Genomic DNA, 14,374 nt, shown 5'->3' with positions numbered 1-14,374 from the left:
TTTTGCCCAAGTTTAGACTGCTTGGTCGATATAGTCTATGAATGGGGCAGTCGTGGCCTACAGGTTAGGGCTTGTCACCAAAGGGTTGCTGGTTTGATACCCGACCAATAGGAACGGCTGAAGTGCCCTTGAGCAAGGCACACAAACCCTCACTGCCATGGGCGGATTATGAACTTTCGGTCCCCTGGGCCCAGATGTATTAAGAGCCCCCCACTAATTGTCGCATATATGTGAGGGGGGGTTTGGGGCTCCTCCCCCAGAAATTTTTGAATTTGTTTGATGTGATTTCCTGTATTCTGGTGCATTTTGGGAATGGCCAATACTAAATGCAATCAGATTCACAGCCTACATCCTGATTTGTTGATATTGAGGCAATGATTCCATGCAAAGGCTTGGGCTTCAGGGCCCCCTGACCCCTTGGGCCCCTGGGCCTGGGCCCGGTAGGCCCGTGCAGTACTCCATCCCCGCTCACTGCTCCCCGAGCGTTGCTGTAGCAAGGCAGCTCACTGCTCCGGGTTAGTGTGTGCTTCACCTCACTGTGTGTTCACTGTGTGCTCTGTGTGTTCACTAATTTACGGATGGGATAAATAGAGAGGCCAAATTCCTTGTATACGCAAGTATACTTGGCTGAGGAACCTGATTTACATGTACATGTCAAAGATCACTTGAATAATAATTGCAATTATTCATAAAATGTTTACAACACAACCCAACTTAATTTATATTTAATATATGGGAACTAAAGGTTGTTGGTAATATGAGAGGGCAAATCTGATGTCACCTCTCTAAAAACATCATGTCTCGTTGGCAGTAATGTCCAACAGAGGGAGATGTCTGTGACCTCCCTGGATGATGACGCTCACTGGAGACGTCTGAGTGCATCAGACTTTAGTGCCCAGAGCAGGAAGAGTCAGAGGATCATCAGGAGCTGCTCACTTGAACAATGTCTCACATCACTGCTCAGCTGGTCATTCTCATCTTAATGTCATGTTAAGTACTGATCCACTCATTAACTCCATTTACAATATCTTTTACAGTTTTCAGATTATGTTGTGTATATTTATGTTTCACTACTGGTACAAACTACTAACATCATTTACAGTTGTTTAACGTTTTTCAAATGTTTTTTTTTACAGGGACCGCTAATTGTGTGAAATTTCAGCAATCACCAAACATCTTAACTAAACAAAATGGCAAAGAAGAAATCACCTGCAGCCATGATGACAGCAGCCTTGTAGTCATGTTATGGTATCGCCAAACCAGTGACAGCACAGCCATGGCTCTCATTGGATTTGGCTACAGCACTGGTGAGCCCACCAATGAGCCAGCGTTTCCAAAAAGTCCGTTTGAGTTGAAGAGGAATGGGGTTACTGAAGGATCTCTGGTTCTCTCAAATCTGAACTCATCCGACTCTGCTGTGTACTTTTGTGCTGCTAGTATCACAGTGCTGCAGATGGGTACAGCTCCCTCACCCAAAACCCTCATCAAAGCAGTTCACATGGAGGGAAGATGTGGCTGCCTCCCTCTATTCATTCATCTGAATATAAAATGGAGAGATGTACCATGAGAGATATCTGTTGGTGTAGTTACAGTAAACATACTGTACAAATGCACTCTTCACAGAACATCAATTCACACACTAGAATCCAAAGCACTTACGACCTCTCTGAGTATACATTGCTGTAAAGCATCATTAGAATGACATTTCCCCCATGTTTAGATCCATGTTGCTTTTTCCAACATAATCTATGAATATAAGAGTAAACATTACTCTTGAATAAACATCAAAAGTCATCAAAAGCAGTTATGACCACCATGAGTTGACATTATTTTAAAACGCCATTAGAATTACAAATAATGTCTATGGGTGGTTTTGGATGAAATGTTCAGTCCTTCCCTATTGCTTTAGCAACATACAGTAAGACAGCAGAACATACATACTGTAACTTATTTCATGAATGTCCTCATATCATATTGCAAATGCATTTAACTGTTACGGATTTGAAGTAACATCAGACCAAGAAATATGATCACAAATGCAAGTCTACAAACTCTTATGTAAACATCAACAATCCTCCATCAGACCTTCATCATCAGATCTTTCAACCATGTGTGAACTAAACCTTCTAATCCATGCTGGAGTTGTAAGCCAATAGGGGGAGACATTGCAAAGATCATAACAAATGCAGTCACGATCACTATGTTTTGACATCCCATTGTACAGATGGTGATGTGCTCTGCATCAGAGTTATTTGTATAATTGTGTCAAAGCGTTTTATGATGTATCAACTTCTACTGTTAAGCCAAGTGTTAGGTAAGTTTTTGCTGACTGGCCATATTACCATGCACACTTATACTTATTTAAGTTTTAATAATTACTCATTTAAGTAGGCTACTTTTATGTTCATGTTGTTTTATGTTTAATGTAATTTATGCTGTAATCAGAACATTGTTTCTTAAAGCTTTGTGTGTTAAATCTTTGTGTTCTCTCCCATTAGGGTACAGCATTGGCGTAACGTTTGATCAGCCTCCATCATTTACTGCACAACTTAATAAAACAGTGAATATCAATTGTAGCCATGATGACAAAAATCTTGATGTAATGTTATGGTATATTCAAAACACAGTCAATAATAACGCTATGGTATTAATTGGATATATTTATGCCAAGCTTGACCCCACCTATGAGGACATGTTCAAGTCTAACAAAAAGTTTCTGATGGAAAGAATAACCGATGTCAGTGCATCACTGACGATCTTAAATCCAAATCTGCAAGACTCTGCTGTGTACTTCTGTGCAGCCAAAGAACCCACAGCGCTTAATCTGCAGGTCCCTCCCGTTACTCAAACCCTGGCACTTGTAAGAAGCTACTACATGCTCTGTACTCAAAAGGTTTACTGTCATTTCATTTGTGTTGTTTAGATCAGTCCATTTTTCATGATGTTAGAGTGCAAAGCTATGCTGAGAATGACATTGTACTGTTACTCTGCTTTATTTCAAGAATAAAAATACAGTTATAAAAAAATGAACGTGAATTGGTTGTGGTATTTTCTGGTTTCATCCCTTTCTATGAAGCTCAAGCTGTTTGACAACTGTCATTTACAGTATAAAACGCAGGAAGCCAATAACAAATCTGAGAGTGACTGCTCGGTATGATAAACATGGCCAAATCATGGTGCTTCAAAATATGTTTTTTACTGTAATGAAATTGTTTGGCTCCCCCTTTTGAATTGTAATAATGATGACCGCCGCACAGCGAAGTGGCGGTCATATAGGTTTAGTCAGATTTTTTTTTTCTTTTTCGCATGCCCAAATTTACAAGGATTCCCGGGACACTGAAAGACCGGGGTACACGAAACTTGGTGGGCATGTAACCCCACATGGATAGCATGGAACCATCGTTTTTCGTTTTGATCTGTAGCCCCCCCCGCTGGACTGGACCCCTCAAAAGGAGGGTAGGGCAGACACAGTCTGTGAATATCTCGAGAACCGTAGGGTTTAGGACATACATGGGCAACATACGGCCCGCGGGCCACATCCGGCCCGTGGGCTTTCCCTTTCCCTGACTTCGCGTAAGGTCCGTGAAATAATAATAGTCAAGAGCCTAGCATAGAGATAATGCATGCAAATCAATATCGTTGTTTTTATTTTGAAAGAGGCTGCTATTTGTACGCCCATACATTTGTGCGTGGATGCATACGACGTAAACACCCTCACTGATGTGCTGGTGAATAGAATTTATGCTTCTGCGTCGACACAATGCAGTTGCCTTTACGTCGGCGTAAACCTTTCAAAGTTGTGTGTCTCTTATGTCTGCGTCGCTCACCACCGCAAAGGTTGTTAGAACGAACTCCTACTGCTGCTCGTTGGCGATACGAAGTGTTCATTTCAAAACGTTACTGGCAGATAGACAGTTTACAATCGGATAACCCCGTAATTGTAACCAAAATATGTCTGAGTTCATTTGCAAAGCTTATGTTAGCGAACTAGTATGATGCTACTACCCACAGGTTGCTTGAAGCAGCCGGTTCAACACACAGAGCGAGTTGACCAATCACAGTTATGTGCATAAAGTTAAAGCAAAAACATAGCCTACATTTTTAAAATAGTTTTCTTTGTGCATGTTGATTAACTAATGACAGCCTACTATTGTCTGTTCCACATTTTCGTAGTCTAATTCTGCATAGAGTTAATTTAATGATGGTAATGATTTTATGATGAAATATTGCTGAGTGTTGATGAAATGGTGGCACAGGCCTATCGGTTGTACTGACTCCTTCACATTTTCATGACCTAGCCTAATTATATAGATATTGTAGTACTTTTTTATATCAGTCTTTGAAAACTGAAAAAAATGTCAATGTCAAAAAATCATTTTCGAGGATGAGGATTAAATACTGGACATAGATTAAATATTGCTGTTTTTCCTTTGTCTCCCTCACATTTTCATCTGTTCTTACGACTAGTAAACAAAACCATATGATTTACTTAATGTTATACAAGAAAAGAATAGAATTGAACAGAATTGAGTTCAGACTTGAGTTCGGTATTTTGGGTCCGGCCCTCCTCAACAGTCCCAGTTTGTCATGTGGCCCCTTGGGGAAATTAGTTGCCCACCCCTGGTTTAGGAGGACCATTTTTTTTTGTATGTTGATCTCAAGGGGCCATGTCAACCCATTCCATAACCACTCATTTCATGTATAGCGCCACCTAGTTAAACATAAAAAAGTAAAAATGAGGTGTTGTAATCGCAGGTATCTGTGACCTAACATAGTCAAAACTGCAAGAAATTGGAAGTGTAGGATCATTATGACACCCTCTGTATGCACGCCAAGTTTTGTGGAATGCCGTTCATGGGGGGCCACAAAATAAATGAATTTATGTTACTATACACCAACTGGCCTGTAGGTGGCCGGAGACAGTTTTCTGTGAATATCTCGAGAACCGTAGGGCCTAGGTCCACCTTTTTTTATGTATGTTGGTCTTAAGGGGGCATGTCAACCCATCCCATTACCACTTATTTCATGTATAGCGCCACCTAGTTAAAAATTAAAAAGCAAAAAATTAGGTGTTTTCATCACAATATCTCTGGCTGACAAGGTCAAAACTGCACGAAATTAAAAGTGTAGATCATTATGACACCCTCCGAATGCATGCCAAGTTTTGTGTACTTTCGTTCATGGGAGGCCTTACAATAAAATAATTTATGTGTACATTTAGTGACGTACACCAACAAGGATTCCCGGGACACTGAAAGACCGGGGTACACAAAACTTGGTGGGCATGTAACCCCACATGGATAGCATGGAACCGTCGTTTGTCGTTTTGGTCTGTAGCCCCCCCGCTGGACTGGACCCCCCAAAAGGAGGGTAGGGCAGACACAGTTCTCTGTGAATATCTTGAGAACTGTAGGGCCTAGGATGATCATTTCTTTCCATATGTTTGCCTCCAGGGGTCATGTTAACCCATTTCATGTACACACATGTGCACAAACAGATACACACACACACACACACACACACACACACATACATTCACAGTAATCATACGTATGACACATACTCACACAGTAGACATATGTACGCTTGCATACACAGGCACATACGCAGGCACACACACAAGCACGCACACACACACACACACACACACATAACATAAACATGTACATGCACACATGCACACAATTCAAGAATTTCTCAGAATTATGAACAGGCAAGATGGAGGTGAGGTTGGATAAAATGAATTTTACATGTGAAATCTATGAACTAATCATGTTTTGGTACTTGTTGTCTAGCAGATACCAGTGAGAATTGAGTGTGGATAATGCAATTTAGTGAGACAGTTAGAATCATATAGGCCTTTCAGCGTGATTTATTTTTGTGAAAAAAATGTGCTGGACTGGGCGGCGGTCATGTTTTGTACCGCTCTGCGGTACATCTAGTTACAGTAAGAATCATAAGGTCTGTGATGACGTACACCACAGGCAGACAGACATACTTCTCTTGCACGCCCGACCAACAGTTCTGCTGGCATTGATAAAGATTGCTAAGTAGCTAACTTATGCATGTCAGATATATTGTGCGTTTCTCAGTCCTTTGATAAGGATGTTACAAATATTATCTATAAGCTATTAGGAATTATTAGCCTAATATGGATCAAATAATGATAAGAATTCATTCAAAGGAAAATAGCTTCTCAACACTGGAATTCACTGAAAAGCCTCATTCCAAGATCTTTAATTGGATTACCTCTGAGGCACTTTTCAGATAGAATCTTAGGTGGTCTTACATATCCATGTGTTAGATGCCTAAAGCAGCTTTTCATAGCACAATAAATCTGGGGTGTGATTGATAGTGACGCTACAAGGAGAAGGCACATATGTCAGATAATCACATCACATTTTAGTTGTGTGTTGTGTTTCTCCTCATGAAAAAAAGTTGTAAAAGACAGATACACCCACAAATCTGTACTTAAGTTCAGTAGAGGGTACCACATACCGGACATGTATAATTAAAATTTCTTTAAATACTTTTCACGCAACACAGAAATGGTCATTTTTATGGTACCTGCTCCCTGGGAAGAACAGTTTTACCATACAGTACATTCAGTTCATTACCGCCGTGGTGTGGACTTTCACCTGTCTTGTTCCCTGTCTGAATAATCACAGAGAGCTGACCAAGGAGGCGATTTTAGAGCCACAAAAACAAACTCAGCTGAAATGGACAGGCTCTATAGATAACTTATGTGCAGCATGATCAACAGTGTAGTGGGGGTACAATTTCAAGTGCAAATGCCATAAGAAATATTCACAAGATAAAACATTCCCTATTCCAGCTATGAGAACAGTGTTTAAAGTTTGTTTTAAATTAGAAATAGTGGAGGTACATTTCTCTATATGTTGAAAGTGTTCTGCTGTGAATAATGTTTTAAGTCATGTCTAGCATATACATGTGAATCAGTGGAGCTATGACCTTTAAAAAGACCTATCAAGACATGCAGGCATGTTCAATAGAGTCATCAGCACTCTTCTGAAGCTTCCTCTGCAGGGGCATGCTCAACAGAGTCATCAGCACTCTTATGAAGCTTCCTCTGGGGCATGTTCAACAGAGTCATCAGCACTTTTATGAAGCTTCCTCTGCAGGGGCATGTTCAACAGAGTCGTGAGAACTTTTGTGAAGCTTCCTCTGCTAGAGGATGTAGTTCATATCTGTCATCTCTGTCCTCATAGCCTACTATTCACGATTTTCATCAGCACCATTAATTCTCTTGCCAAAAACAGTGTGATGTTGTTTTGGCTTTTTCTCTTAGTGTTCCCTTCAGCCAGGGTACATGCTCTGAGCTTCAACCTGACTCCAAGTGATGCCATACGTCAGATCGGATCCTCATTCAAACTTAATTGTCAAATCGACGACAACAATTATAATAACATGTTCTTCTTTAAATTCCTTCCTGGACATGGCTTCAATCTCATGGCCTATTCATACCGAGCTGGATACGTGGACCAAGAGCCTGACTTTAAGAAGGGCTTTGAATTTGAGCGCCCGACAGCAACAGAGCTAAAGCTGAACATCCAAAGTGTTAAAGTAGAGGACGCGGCGACGTATGCTCTGCTAGATACGGGCACACTGAAGCAGATGTGTGACGCAGCCACACAAAAACCGGCACCAGAAACCCCCCACAGACTCAACCACATCACACACACACACACACACACACACACACACACACACACACACACACACACACTGGTCATCTCCACCCTTCCTCAGACACAGTGAGCTCTCATCTGCAGGGGTTTGTCTACGGGGAACCGTTTCAGAAGATCATGCTCCGGCTGCTTCTCTGGGGTGGACTGGTGCTGCTGAGTTGCACTGAGGGTAATGGATAGAGGACAGGCAATAGTGATCTATGCATAATACTCAGCTTCATTGCTATCTTCATAAGAGCTGATGATTTCTAGATTTTTCTGCATATGCAAATATAGAATATTTTGAAGACATTCTAATGCAGGATTGTAGGCAGATAAGTACTTTGTAATCCTAATCTACGCTATAACATTTTCCTCCTCTAAACTCCTCTGTAGTTGTCTGTGGACTCACAATAGACCAGTCACCCAGCGATGCGACTGTCCATCCTGGACACAGCAATCTGCGACTGAACTGCAGCATGTCTGACATGGGCAGCTATACCATGCTGTGGTACAGGCAACGTGGCTATGGCACAGCAGTAGAATTCCTTATGAAAGAACATGAGTCTCCTACTGAGCATCTTGAAGTTAGCTTTGTCAAAGAAGAGAACACATTCAGCCTGCAGATCTCCAATGTAAACAGAGAGGACAGCGGCACCTACTACTGTGCTGCAAGTCACAGTGCAACAGGCTGCGTGTGCTTCCATACAAGAAGCTTCTGCCTGCTGCTGTGTGAAGAGAGATCACACTTAACTCATCAAGCCTAGCTTCCATTTCTGTTGCTCAAACACTGAAAACAAAGAGTGTAATCTACAGTTTCCAATTAATTGCATTTGCTTAATCAGATGTCACAGCATCAAGGTTATTCTTTTATTAATCACCAAACAATCAAATTGCACTGCACTGTGTGATCTATAGGGGGTGCTGTTTCCTAAGTTTAAGTGACAACCATCTCCAGAAGGCAAAGCAATACTGTTCAGTGAAATCAGTCGATTGCAAACAGGATGGCAAGGAAGGCATGTCATTGCATTCTTCTTCAGTTTCTCCTCATAAATCTTTATAAGTACGAAGATGGAAGCTTCCCTTTCTCCAGCATGCAGACAACTGACAGTCACACCTACGCCCATATGAAAATATGCTAACAACCAATTTTAAAGCTGAAATGTATGTTTCCACAGGGTCGGAGGTGTCAGGGTCCAGTAAGCCTGACTCCTATAGCCCCACCCAGGTTATGAAGGATTTGTTGGTCAAGCCTGGACAGAGCATGTCCATCAGCTGCTCCATTAAAGACATGGTGAGCTACACCTTGTCATGGTACAGACAGCACGTCTGGGGATGGACATTGGACTACCGTATTTTCCGGACTATAAGTCGCTCTGGAGTATAAGTAGCATTAGTCAAAAAATGGAACATGAACAGGAAAAAAACATATATAAGTCGCACTGGACTGTAAGTCGCATTTATTTAGAAATGTATTTCACGAAATCCAAAACCAAAAACAGAGACTATGTAACTGGACTATTGAGGCCAAAAAGAATAATGTTAATGAAGATGAAGGAGTGAAGGCAGCCAAGAGGAGGGCGGAAGGTCTAATTGTAAAGCAAAAGATTCACTGAAAGAAAATGCTATGTAGTACACCAACATTTAGCTAAAATGTGGAGAAAACAATGCAATCAAGCATTTTGGGCAATGTGGAGTCACAAGCTGGCAGCAGATTAAATGTTCATGAGAGAGAAAAACATGGTTTTAAAAGCACGTGACCGAAGCAAGCCAGGCATAGACCTATAGGCCCGAAGGTAATTGGGGGCCTAGCAGCGAAGCTGCGAAGGCACCCATTGAGTTACTAGCTTTTCCTATTATTATACTTCCGCCATTGGAGTCTATGGCAGCCCATAGAACGCCTGGCTAAAAAGTGCTGAAATTTGTCAGAAAGTTTCGGGACACTTCACTGACCACTCCCGCTAATTTACGGATCTCTAAACCCAGCCGTCTAGCGCCACCAACGGGTCAAAATTTGGTCGAAAATTGAACCGCTGGGTCGAAAGTTATGAAATTCGGCGCACTGATTCAGGACTGTCCCATGATCACTCTCACCAATTTACAGAACTCTATGCCCAACACTCTAGCACCACCAATGGGTCAAAACTGGGTTGCATTCACGCATGTGACCATTGAACGGTGCATCTGATTTTCACAAATCAGGCACTGTTGGAGTCCCTAGACCGACCTGAGTTCAATGACTCCTATTACGTCACTTTCCGCCATATTGGACTTCCGCCATATTGGATTTAGTCCAAACTCTACGAAAAGTTTCAGCGTTCACAAATTTCATCCGATTTTCACGGAACTTAGCGGAGATGATCTTCTGCCCGAGCCGCACAAACGATACTTGTCAGATTTTTCAATTTCATTTTTGTTTGCCCGTGACAGCCAATCAAATATGGTGATGAACCCGCCAAACAGGAAGTGGACTAACATCTCTGTGACGCTTTGAGTTAACATAACAAAACTCGATACCATTAGTCAGGACACTGTCCCAATCACTCACAGCAATTTTTATGCATATACATTGAACACTCTAGCGCTACCACCAGTTCAATGCTGGACATGCGTTCATGCGCGTGATCCTTGACTCTTTTGTCTGATTTTCACAATTGAGGTACAAGTGCCTGAATCCTTGGACCATACAGAGTTCATCGACCCCTATCCTATCACTTTCCGCCATATTGGACCTCCGCCATATTTGGATCTACGAAAAGTTTCAGCGGTTACAAATTTTATCCGATTTTCACAGAACTTGTCGGAGATGATCTTCAGACCGAGCCGCACAAACGATACTTGTCAGATTTTTTTATTTCATTTTTGTTTGCCCGTGACAGCCAATCAAATATGGCGATGAAGCCACCAAACAGGAAGTGGGCTAACATCTCGGATATGCTTTAATGTATGAAGTCCAAACTTGGTACAGGGACTTGGTATCTGATTGTGAGGACGCACTAGGAAATTGGCATCATGTGGCCTCTATAGGGGGCGCTGTAATACAGGAAGTGAGCTTGTATCTCAGCAACGCTTTGGTGTACAAAGTCCAAACTTGGTATAAGGACCTGTTACCTGATTATGATGACACACTAGGAAATTGGAATCATTTGGCCTCTATAGGGGGCGCTGCAATACAGGAAGCTGGCTCATATCTCAGCAACGCTTCATTGTATGAAGTCCAAACTTGATACATGGACATATTAGATGATTGTGAGGACATGCAAGGAAAGTGGTCTCATTTGGCCTCTAGGGGTGCTGTAATAAAGAAAGTGAGCTCACATCTCAGCAACACTTTGGTGTATGAAGTCCAAACTTGGTAGAGGGACATGGTAGCTGATTGTGAGAATGCACAAGGAAATTGGTGTAATTTTTGGTCTTGAATTTCCCCTGGGGATCAATAAAGTATCTATCTATCTATCTATCTATCTATTTGGCCTCTTGCTGTGAGTGCTTGCTCATGCCATGGCAACGCCATTCCTGCTATAGCGCACTGCTAGGCATTGCTGCTTGCAGCTATATTTGTAAAGCAATTTACAAAAGATTCACTGTACAAAAATGCTGATATAGTACATGAAAATGTAGCTAAAAATGTGGAGAATGCAATGCAATCAAGCATTTTGGGCAATGTGGAGTGACAAGCCGGCAGCAGATTAAATGCCCACGAGAGAGAAATAGATGGTTTTAAAAGGACGTGACCAAAGCGCAAACCAGGCGATCGGCCTATAGGCCCGACAGTAATTGTAAAGCAATTTACAAAAGATTCACTGAACAAAAATGTTGATGTCGTACATGAATATTTAGCTAAAAATGTAGAGAATGCAATGCAATCAAGCATTTTGGGCGATGTGGAGTGACAAGCCGGCAGCAGATTAAATGCCCACGAGAGAGAAAAAGATGCGGTTTTAAGAAGACGTGCACAGACCGGGTTTTAATAGGACGTGCAGACCAAAGCTGCAGCAAGCAGGTGATATTTAGAAATGTATTTCACAAAATCCAAGACCAAGAACAGACAGATGTAACTGGACACATAGAGGCCAAATAAATATGCGCATTTAAAACCAGGGCCTAAATTTCAGCGCGGGATTGCAGGTATATTGCGCATAAATTATTAAGTATTGAGCATCCCACAACTCCATCATAATGAGAGAAATTTCCACACATGGTACAGCGCTGTCTGATAACGTTAATCCAATTATGGAGCCCTGGAAGCGTGACTATTGACTGGACGGACCAACTCACTTCAACTGAACCCCATGCGCACACGCGCGCGCAGGACCACTTTGCGGGTGCCTCTCTCTCTCCCTCTCTCTCTCTCTCACCGCTTAAGTCAAAATCAAATTATAGCCTAGGTGCTTCTACATCAACCGCGATCGACAGGAAAGGAAAACAAACGTTTAGCGATCAGGAACCGTCAGGAATTTTGCGAACACTGAAGCACGACAGCCTATAACGCGAGAGAACATGGATGTGTTCTCCATTTGAGGAACGCTATAATCGATTGCGGACGTGAACAGACAGATACAGACACGGAGCGCATAGTAGGCCTATTGTTACTTTCTAGTGTGTGTATTCATTATGTGAAATATAATTAGTAGCAAAACAGTGATAAAATATTAGCCTACATGGCAGTGAGTTTTGTTTTCAAATGTTTTCATGCATGTCTAGATTATGGGTGAGGAATGTTTAGGAGACAGACTATCGTAAATCCTCAAATCCTTTTATTTAGGCTGCGCAAAGCATAGCACCTTTATTTGGGGCATGGCTTGTACTGTTTGATATTGCTAAATATCGGGACTGATGACCACTGAAATCTGTGGGGTATTTGACGGTTCATGTATGAAGTGTCGGGATTTCCATCCGCATATTGCGAGATAAGGCATCCGCTTTCATTTGGGACATGTGTTGTGTTGAAATGGAAACCTTATTCCGTATAGCCAAAGATGTCTACGATAGCCTAAATTTAGTTATTTGTTTAATTCTGCATGATTTACTTTTTTATATAAAATTCGTAGGCTGATGCCTGGCAGCAACAATTGTGTTTAAATGTAGGTTACTGCTTCAGCCTCTGGCAAGCTCAGAAGGGGGCGGCATGCAACTGGTAGCTTGTGAGCAAAGTGTTGGAGACTCGTGGTATAAGGCAATGACTTTTCATTGGCAACAATATTAAACCAACCAACAATATAAAATATTAAGAAGAGCTCTTTTATGAGTTAAATTGAAACAAAATTATTACTGGCCTTTATTTGTCCGAATCTGAGGCCCGGCCATAATTTGATGATTTAGGTGCACTGTGCTTCAGGCATAGCGCTACCACTAATCTCTGACTGAAAGTGCACAGAACTTGTGCATTTGAGAGCGCTGTCTCGCGCTAGACAGTAATGTTTCATGTAGGGTTCATGTCAGTTAATATGAATTAACATTTAAAAACATGTTCAATTATATATTTTTTTCATATATAAGTCGCACCTGACTATAAGTCGCAGGGCCAGCCAAACTATGAAAAAAAGTGCGACTTAATAGTCCGGAAAATACGGTATATTGTGGATGAAGCAGGTAACTTCCAAGGTAGTGAACTGCGCTCTCGATTTACGGTCATCTACACACCCAAGCAGGACCTGATGATCCTAAAGGTGTCCCAGATAGAGCAAAGCGACTCTGCGCAGTACTACTGCGCTACAGGGCACCTTACTGCAGAGCCCTCAAACGCTGCACAAAAACTAGACGAAGAGAGTGGGAGTGGCGTTTTTAGAGATGAGTGTGTATGTATTGTATGTGTGTTAGTGTGTGAGAGAGGGAAAGAGAGAGCTGAGCAGCAGATCAACACACCAATATCAGACATCGAAGACAACTGCAAGAGATGCATAACACATGTTTTGGTATTTCTATGTATGACAGCATACATTTACACAATGCAGTCATAACTCTTCTACTGTTGACAAGTAAGTCCTTTTTGTAATAGTAGATTGAATAAAAATGATAAGGAGTGTCACACAAATAACATGTTTTAAAATCAACCTTGGATAAATCAACCTGTTCATTTTCATTTGAAGGTACATCTCAAGGTACATCTCAAAAAATAAGTATCATTCAGGAACCTCTGGCTTTACTGTCACAGAAAGGATCCCCAAATGCAACACTTCGATGTGACCACAATGATTCAGAATACTACAGATTAGCATGGTATAAACAGGAGGGAAGCAGCCCGATATTACACATGCTGGCATTCTCTCCTGGAGCAACCATAGCGGAAATTGAGCCTCCGTTTGACAAAGCTAAATATGAAGTAACCCGTGAATTTGTGAAGACCTCTACTTTGGTGATTAAGAACCTGGAGGCTGCAGACGCAGCTGTGTACTACTGTGCCCCCAGTTCAACACACTGACTCACGTGAGCACCCCAGCTGAACAACAACCTCCAGCTGAAGTGCAGAGCCAGGCGGAGGGCTGATGGTGGAGTGGGGCTGGGGCTGGGGGTGGGAGTGTGAGTGGGGGGGGTTGAACCAAAAGAATATGATATACTATTTTATAAAAGTGTCATATGATTTTGTGCAAAAGAATAATCATGTCATAGAATGCTGGTTAATAATAATAATAATAATAATAATAATAATAATACATTTTAGTAACACACTTTATATCAACTCAATG

The 14,374-nt window shown here is 41.7% G+C and overlaps 1 protein-coding gene and 2 long non-coding RNA genes across 4 annotated transcripts in view; 2 read left to right on the top strand and 1 right to left on the bottom strand.

Moving 5' to 3' along the window:
• The window catches only part of LOC121693600 (M1-specific T cell receptor beta chain-like), a 74,002-nt gene that overhangs the window by 15,863 nt on the left and 43,765 nt on the right, over window positions 1-14,374 (top strand). The window lies entirely within an intron of this gene.
• LOC121692616 overlaps window positions 1,351-14,374 on the bottom strand; it is a 46,392-nt gene continuing 33,368 nt past the window's right edge. Inside the window, exon 3 of the long non-coding RNA XR_006025288.1 lies at window positions 1,351-1,447. This is a non-coding gene — a long non-coding RNA (uncharacterized LOC121692616). The remainder of the gene's footprint in view (window positions 1,448-14,374) is intronic.
• LOC121692608 lies at window positions 1,727-3,036 on the top strand. Of its 2 annotated transcripts, XR_006025280.1 has the most exons (3): window positions 1,727-1,760; window positions 2,084-2,314; window positions 2,499-3,036. It is a non-coding gene; the product is annotated as an uncharacterized LOC121692608 (long non-coding RNA). The 2 variants fall into 2 exon arrangements; XR_006025279.1 differs by having other exon boundaries at window positions 1,733-2,314.

The sequence above is a fragment of the Alosa sapidissima genome, chromosome 19, assembly GCF_018492685.1.
Source record: "Alosa sapidissima isolate fAloSap1 chromosome 19, fAloSap1.pri, whole genome shotgun sequence".
Taxonomy (NCBI): domain Eukaryota; kingdom Metazoa; phylum Chordata; class Actinopteri; order Clupeiformes; family Clupeidae; genus Alosa; species Alosa sapidissima.
This window is presented reverse-complemented; position numbering and strand designations above follow the sequence as displayed.